We start from the raw sequence: 7,979 nt of genomic DNA, 5'->3' as shown, positions 1-7,979 counted from the left end.
CAACAGTGTACACATGTGGTGAACACCAGGCGCCCTCCCATGAGACTTCTACAGCATTCCAGCACTCCATCCTCCCCCAGCTTCCAGTTTAGGACAGGCCCAGGAGAGGAATGGTGAGGACAGAGTTAAACGTGACTTTTGCTTCATTGTGGGTTCCTTCTTCCCATCCTCCCGGCCATCAGACCTCCTCCTATAAACAGATGTGTGCTCAGATTAACTACTTTTTGGAAAAAACAAGGAAATGATAATACTAGAAAAACTTTATTGAACTAATGTTTGTCTATGTACCAGGAACTGTGCTAAATACATCACATTTATCTCATTCAATTCTGACAAGAATCCTATACAGACAGGTGTTGCTGCTGTAGATGGGAAAACTGTGGCACAGAGGTGAAAAAGACTTACCTATACAGATACATTGCATCAAAATTCAAGCCGAGGTTCTGACCCCAAAGCCTGTGCTCCAAACTAGAGTCCTCCTGTGCACATTTCACGTCTGGAATTATTATAAAGCATTTTGCAATGACTAAAATAGGCACATGAATGAAGACGTATCCAGGTCTGCCTGAGAGGAGACTCGAAGCCAAAGCCCAGCTCAGCAAGGCCAGAGAATTTCAGTATATCCCCGCGGGGCGCTGGAACTTCGTCTGGGTGCATTTGTTTTTATAAGCCTGGGTACTGCAGAGTCATTTAAAAACATGTGCTTGCCAGGGCAGAACATCATCTGATGGCAGCAACCACCTGGTGCTAGCCACGACTGAGGAGGGAACACATCAGGTGAGTGTGGGCCAACCCTTCCTGCACAGAACAGGAGGGCGGGGGGTGGGATGCTTGATTTTTAGTGGGAAGATGAGGAAAGCAGTTCTGAAATGTTTTTCACAGAAATAGAAACTAGTGAAATAGAAGCTGGCATTTGACTACTTTAGAAAAAAAGAGAGGAGGGTAATAGGGAGGAAAGTGATTGGCTGCTGCTGTCAAACTCAGGAACTTTTAAAATTTTGTTTGTTTCCCCAAAGAAGTGCATGCCCAAACCACCAAGACAGGGTAAGTGATGACAAGCAGATCTGCAAGTCGGGGCCCCCGTCACAGTAGCAAGCACCCCACTTTGCTGCACTGGCAAAGTTGCAGCTTCTGCTACAGTGCGCATGCGTGCGAGTCCCCTTCTCCCCTCTCCCCTCTCCCCTCTCCCCTCTCAGCCCATCCTCCTCAGCCCAGATCCCTCCCTGCACCAAGACCATTCCAGCTGCACGCAATAATCAGGCAAGCAACTTCTAACCCAGCCTAGGGGACTCAGACGAGATAATGCTTAATTTTTCTGCAACGCCTTCTTAAGGCTCCAGGGATCTGTACCCCAGGGTGGAGAATGCTTTCCCAGAAGCAGAGCCTGTTTCTCCAGCCTGAGAGTGTGTGCTGCAGAGCTGGGACCCCACCCTGTATCTAAAGTAATTGCTGTATCTAATGGTGTGGTGCTGCTGACTTCCTTACCAGCTGTAGCTTTCTGTTGCCCGACCCTGTTATTACTGGCTCCTGCTTTATTTTAGGGATGTTAACCTGCTCGTATGTGTCCATCTTAAAGGCTCTTCAGAGAAGGGCTTTGTGAGTTTTCCTTTTACAGGCCTTTATTGCATTTCTTTTCTCCAGGTTCCTCTCTCTTCCTCCTCTCACTCCTTTCTGCCTGATTAGAGCAGGGGACGTTAGCTTTTCTTAGGGACACCTTAGAGCCAGCCAGTCACATTATATGAGAATATGTTGTTCTAAGAGCCTGCCCCTAGGTCACAGATTCAGACCTGTGGAAATGGCCTAGGCTATTCTGAAATGCTCTGGTGGGGTTCCAGCATTCAGCCTCCAGCTAAGCTCCATCCTTGTGAGCTATAAGTCGGAATGAGTAAGTAGGCCAAACATCTAATCCTCCCTGTGCCAGCATCCCACCTGAAGGGCATGGCAGAGAAAGGGGAGCATGGGGACCCAACTCATTCACTATCAACAGGTCTTGTTCATTTCTTTTCTCTAGGAAAAAGCAACACTTCTCTCCATCTGCGAGAGGTGGACGCCAAGGCCCCGTTCATTGTAAGCACACTTTTCTCCTCTTCACAGAGTACTGTCATTGCTGCCCTATCTGTGCTATGGACCTACACAGTTTAACAGAAGCCCACTAGGGGCTTAGGTGTTCTTTCATCTAAGTAGTTCCAATATCCTCAACCACTACAGTAAGATGTCTACATGGCAAATTAATTCAGGCATAAAATACAGTGTGGGCAGCATATGTGGGTGGTCTCCAGCCACTTCTGGTGGCTGCTTGGACCACTTCATAGAGACTTGTTCCAAGGAACAAGGAGAGGGTTTTGTGAAGTGCTTTGACTCCCACTGAAATGGCTGCTACAAGAGGTTATTTCTCTCTGCAGGAGGATTTGGGAATAGGGATAGGGGATAGGAGATTATAAAGCCAGGGTTTTTTTTTGTTTTTGTGGTTTTTTTGTTTGTTTTTGTTTTTGTTTTTGAGATGGAGCCTTGCTCTGTGGCCCAGGCTGGAGTGCAGTGGCGTAATCTTGGCTCAGTGCAAACTCCGCCTCCCGGGTTCACGCCATTCTCCTGCCTCAGCCTCCCGAGTAGCTGGAACTACAGGCGCCTGCCACCACGCCCAGCTAATTTTTTGTGTTTTTAGTACAGACAGGGTTTCACCATGTTAGCCAGGATGGTCTCAATCTCCTGACCTCGTGATCCACCCACCTTGGCCTCCCAAAGTGCTGGGATAACAGGCGTGAGCCACCGCGTCCAGCTATAAAGCCAGGTTTTAAGTCCAGCCCGTTTTGACCAGTTTTGTGGCTTTGGGTGTTTCTGAACTACAGTTTCCTTATCAATACAATGAAGACTGAATACACCCTACAGAACCATAGTGAGGTTCACATCACCCAATGTGAGAAATCGCTTTGTAAGCTGGAAAACACTACAAATAAAAAGAGGCTATTGTTATTGGGCTTATTATTCTGAGGCAGGAGAACCAAGGTATAGAAAAGAGAAGTAAGAGTTAGATATCACACAGTCTGAGATGCTGGGAGAACAACACAAGCCTCTGTAGATCCTCCTAGGACCTTTCTTCTGGAATGTTCTGCGATGACAGTGGCAGAAACGGGGGGGCAGCACTGCTCTTGTTACTGATAAAATGTCCAATTCTGCAATTCTATCAGCTGTGATAGAACTCAGTCCAAATCATTTTATTGCTAATCCTCAAATCACCTGACTAGTTATCAACTCATTGGAAAGATAGTGTAGCGTTAAGAGCATGGAGCATGGGACCTGGCTACCTGGACGTGAGCCCATCACTGTGTCCCTCTGACTAGACAATTTTAAGTAACTGACATGACTCATCTGTGTTTCAGTATACCCATCTATAACATGGAGATGATAATACTGTCTACTTCATAGTGTGAGAATAAAATGAAAAAGAAATGGAAAGTACTTCGAAAAATTTCTGACATGTATTAATGGTAAGCTAAGTGTAGCTACTATTGTTTTCCAATAAAATAATCCACTCTTAAAAAACAAAATGTGTGTTCTAAATTGTAGGAGGAGATGGATTCTTCAGGCACGATGGAGAATAAATCCAATCCCTCTTCCTCCACTCTAGCATGAAGGGTCTACCATGCCAAAATAAGTTAGATTACAGAGTCTGGTGGAGCTAATATAGTGTGTATATAGAGTTTGATCCTGGAAATAAAGAGTGGTGACATTTCCTCTCACTGGCAGAGCCCAAAACTAGATAAAAACAGGCAGTGTGGCTGAATCTGCGCTCCTGCATCAACTGCTGTGTGACTGTGGATGCCTGACATCTCTCTGTGCCTCACTTCCTAAACTTGCAATGGAATCACAATAGCACTTGCCCTCTAGGGTTGTTGTTTAGAGCAGTCACTGAATAGCTACACAATAAAATCCAGCTATTATTGATGTTATTAGGATACCATTTGCCATTACCCAACTTTGTGATTCGGGATCTTGAGAAATTGCATAAATTTCATCTTTCAAGTTAAAGTAGAAGAACCAAAAGCCAGATAAATGTAACCTAAAGCCATATGTTTTGTTAAAGACAAGGAAAGGAAATGCCACATCATTATAATCATGTTATTTGGTCATACAGTATGACGGTATCTACAATCATCAATTCATGTCACTTTTAAAAAAATTACAGTGGGTTATTTGAATTAGAAAGCATTTCCATACATGAAAGCTTAATCCCCTTTAGACATTCCTCAATGTTCACAAATAAACTGACCTGGCAGGCATGGGTGTTCCTAGTCTTTTTTTTTAACAGCAGGTGTGGAGGATAAGGGTAATAAACAATGTCTACTGATTCTGGTCATTCTGAAATGCCACTTTTTTTTTCAGTTTCGCTAGAGCTTGGCACACCTTCATATTTAGAGGCAATCTATCTTCAAGGATCACTCATCAGAATATTTGCACAAACTCATAAGTGCCAAGAACTGAAAATGCCTTGTGATTTTCAAAGTTTTAAAATAGTCCTATGGGGCTGGTGACCTCAGTCAGGTCAGCCATCAAGTTTGGGATCCGACAATTAAAGTCATAAAGTGAGTCAACTGAGTCAGAGAGGATGCAACAGCATTATTTTTCTCTTCTAGCTTCTCTAGCAAAGCAAAAGTTTTGGTGTTAGGGCTGTCTCTGCAGACAGGGAGTTTGGTTTCCAACACACTGGGAGCATCCCTGGAGAATGCTGAAAAGCAGAACAGGCTGTCAGAGTCCAAGAGACGATATCAGTAAAGTTAGCACAAGATTTAATAGACTAGAATATACCCGCCTAATCCATTTCTCCAGCCTGATAATCCAGAGCAATTAAGAGAAATTGTCCTGGTATTTTTAGCATTTTTAAAGTTTCATCTGGGCAAACACAGAAATGGATAACTATGTTATCCAGATCTTACCACTGTTTGTTTTTGAAACTCTAAGATTAAACTAAAGACTGGCCTAGCAAAGCAGATATGTTTGCCCTTGCCTGAGAGGAGACAGAAACTTGGGAAGAAACAAGGGTCTTTGGAGTTACTGGGCTTCTACGAGGATCCTCAAGGTTTGCAAACACCAAATGGACAGGACTCCCTCCCTGAAGCGCAGGCCAGTCCTACCTCCTTCACGATGACGTGCTGACATCACGGTGCAAATTTGCAAACATTTTTTGCCTTATTAAGAAAATTATTCAAAACTAGAAAAATGCAAGGGTTAAAGCCTTGCTTTCATAAACATAGCCTGTGTGTGTTGCAGGGTGACTTTTAGATATTATATGGAAAAATGCAGTAAAAAATGCTGAAGTAGCCCATTCCGTTCCATTGAATTGTTAGGCAATTATGGTCATCCCAGCCTCAGTAAATTAAAATACATGATGAAAACCCAATCTAAGGACATCAACTGCTATGTACTAAATAAACTACACATCCCATTTAAAAAGCATTTAAAATTGTGTCAAGAGAGGTTATGCTGGAGGGACTATAATTTTAAAATCATTTACTGTACAACCATATATTTAAATTTTAACTTGAAGCTAAATGTTGCAAAATTAAATTAATTTTATTTGATAACACGAGGCAGTTTATACTCTTTCATTTGGGGTCGATGGAGCCCCTGGCACAGTCTTGAATTTAAGACCCCTACCCCACAGGAATAGTTAACTCTTGATCCTAGCATGCTCTCTCCTCCTGGAAGAGTTATTTAAAGTTAGATGTGTTTCTTTCTGTTTTTTTTTCTTAGCCACTTTTCTATCCCAAGCCCAGCAAAGACATTCAATTCATTCCCCCTACACCTCTCTCTCTCTTTCTCTCTTTCCTCCCTCCCCTCTCTCTCTTTCTTTTTCTCTCTCTCCCTCTGAAGTTTCTAAATCAGTTCCTACAGCTTTAGTTTTCTTTTTCTAAAATTAAAAACGTGGCTTCTGGCTATATAACGAATCTCCCACCTTCAGCAGCCCCAGTCCCCTGGGGCTGTTACTGGCGTGATCTATAAATTAACTGGAATCACTCAGAGCCCTCAGTTAGCTTTTAGTCAAACATTAGCAGCAGTGTTTACCCTTGTGTAATCTGCAGTTGTTACTTAATTTAATGCCCGTCAGCATTTTTTTAAAGAACACGTTCAGCAAATCCTTGGCACAGGCTGTTTGAATTCCTCACTCTTCCCTTCCCCCACCTTGACCCAAATCAAGCTAAATGTATCTGAGTAGAAGCTTGCTAATATTTTTAATTTGCTAGTGTAGTTTTCCTTCTTCTTGAGGAAAGAAAGAAGAGTTTGCTTTCTGTGCCAATCCAACTACATCCTACTCAGAGGCCTGGGCTTCGTGTCCCCACTGCACCTTACATCAAAGAGGGTGAACTGTAAATTGTTAGGGTTTTTGTTTCTTGTTGCTCTGGCAGTGATCTGTGAGTGATGTAAGATGGGAAGCATCCTCAGACTCCCATTTGGAGGATGCTGGTGTGGCCCCCTGAAGAAAATCCATTGAAACAAACTTTGAAGTGCTGCCCAGTAGAGAGCTAAAAGCTGAACATATCACATCATAATTCATACATAACTTTGTGTGTTTTGAATCTTCCTCCTCCACAGCCACCACCTCAAATGTAAATAAATAGAGCCCTGGCCTTCCTACAGGGTTCTGTTGCTCCTTTCATAATGTGAGATCCATCTAGATCCGGCAGGAGAACTTCTCTAAGGCCATCATAAAGGCAGTAGGAAGTACTGATCTCAAACAGCACAGAGGAGGCTCCCCTCCAAAGAAGAGTGAAGCACATCGTTAGAGAATAAGAACACAGGGGGAAATTAAGAGGTGATCTTCAAAGTCTACAATGAACAGCTCCTCTCTGCTTTCACACACTGTACAAGAAAAGACCTCCTTCAGTTCAGGAGGCTTTGGTTAACAGCCACATTCTCAATATTCTGGGTTTCAAGGCCAAGAAAATAAATGTCACGGTGGAAACCTCATGCTTTTTCAGGTGATATAATCCAAAAAATGTGTACATCTCAATAGTATAAAGGACTCTGAATCAGCCAGGGCTCAACTTGCCATTCTCTTCCTTGCCTGCAAGACTTGACCTTGAGTTTCAGTGTCTCTCAGCCGTACTTCTGCTTCCTGGTGACTAGAAATCAGGATTCTCTCCCATTTACCACTAGGGAAAACCCTACTGCTAAGGACCGTAAATGTCAGGGGATCCCCCTGAGTCTCACAGATGGCACTTGAAGAGGAGCAGTATGGAGACACAGGACACGAAGAAGGAAACAGAGACCCTGAGGACAGAGGCTCATCCAACTACTGCAAATGAACAAACACCAAAACAGGCATTTTTGCACTTTCAGACAGGGAGTTCCAGGACTGAGTGCACATACAGTCCATGGTTAGATTTCCAGGAAAGCCTCAGTGAGGGGCTGAATTATGTGCCATTAACACAAGATACAGCCATCTTGGGAGTCAGCATATCTGTCTAAGCCCAGGTTATAAGTGCACACTGGTGGTCTATGGTTGCAGGCCGGTGTCACTGTCCTGTCACAGTCCTGAGATCTCCAAAGCAGCCCAGGTGACACATATGTCCCTGTCTTTGACTCTCCTCCAGCCCAACTCTGTGATATTACTATCAAGGCTCCAAAATGCAGCTGTTTTGCTACACAAATTATGAATAAGTTCTACAAACTTCTTGAACCATCTGGAAAGTGCTCAAAACACAGGGCTGCACAGACAAGGACTTTAAGGCTCAACTCACTCCCAGGTAATATTAGTAGCTCTTCTCAGCAAGAACATGAGCCCAGGTCCCAATAGCACTATTGAAAAAGGCAGTTCCGCTGTAGAATGGGTCCCTGTTTTTGCTATTTCCACTGCTGAGTGCCCCCATCATGGGCATGCAAGATTTCTTCTGCCATTTACCTTTCGCAACTTTCATCAACTGCCTCTTCGATTTCCCTGTCTTGCACAATCTCAACCCAACTCACTTAACAGCACTAATTGT

At 43.6% G+C, this 7,979-nt stretch overlaps 1 long non-coding RNA gene across 1 annotated transcript; it reads left to right on the top strand.

Annotated features, from left to right (window-relative positions):
* The first annotated feature begins 606 nt into the window (after window positions 1-606).
* On the top strand, window positions 607-7,094 carry LOC103892240 (uncharacterized). Its single transcript, XR_656459.1, has 3 exons — window positions 607-777; window positions 2,012-2,067; window positions 6,589-7,094. It is a non-coding gene; the product is annotated as an uncharacterized LOC103892240 (long non-coding RNA).
* The last annotated feature ends 885 nt before the right edge of the window (window positions 7,095-7,979 follow it).

Source organism: Pongo abelii, chromosome 14 (genome assembly GCF_028885655.2).
Source record: "Pongo abelii isolate AG06213 chromosome 14, NHGRI_mPonAbe1-v2.0_pri, whole genome shotgun sequence".
In the NCBI taxonomy this organism is placed as follows: Eukaryota; Metazoa; Chordata; class Mammalia; order Primates; family Hominidae; genus Pongo; species Pongo abelii.
Note: the sequence above shows the minus strand (reverse complement) of the source record. Positions and strands in the feature narration are given on the sequence as shown.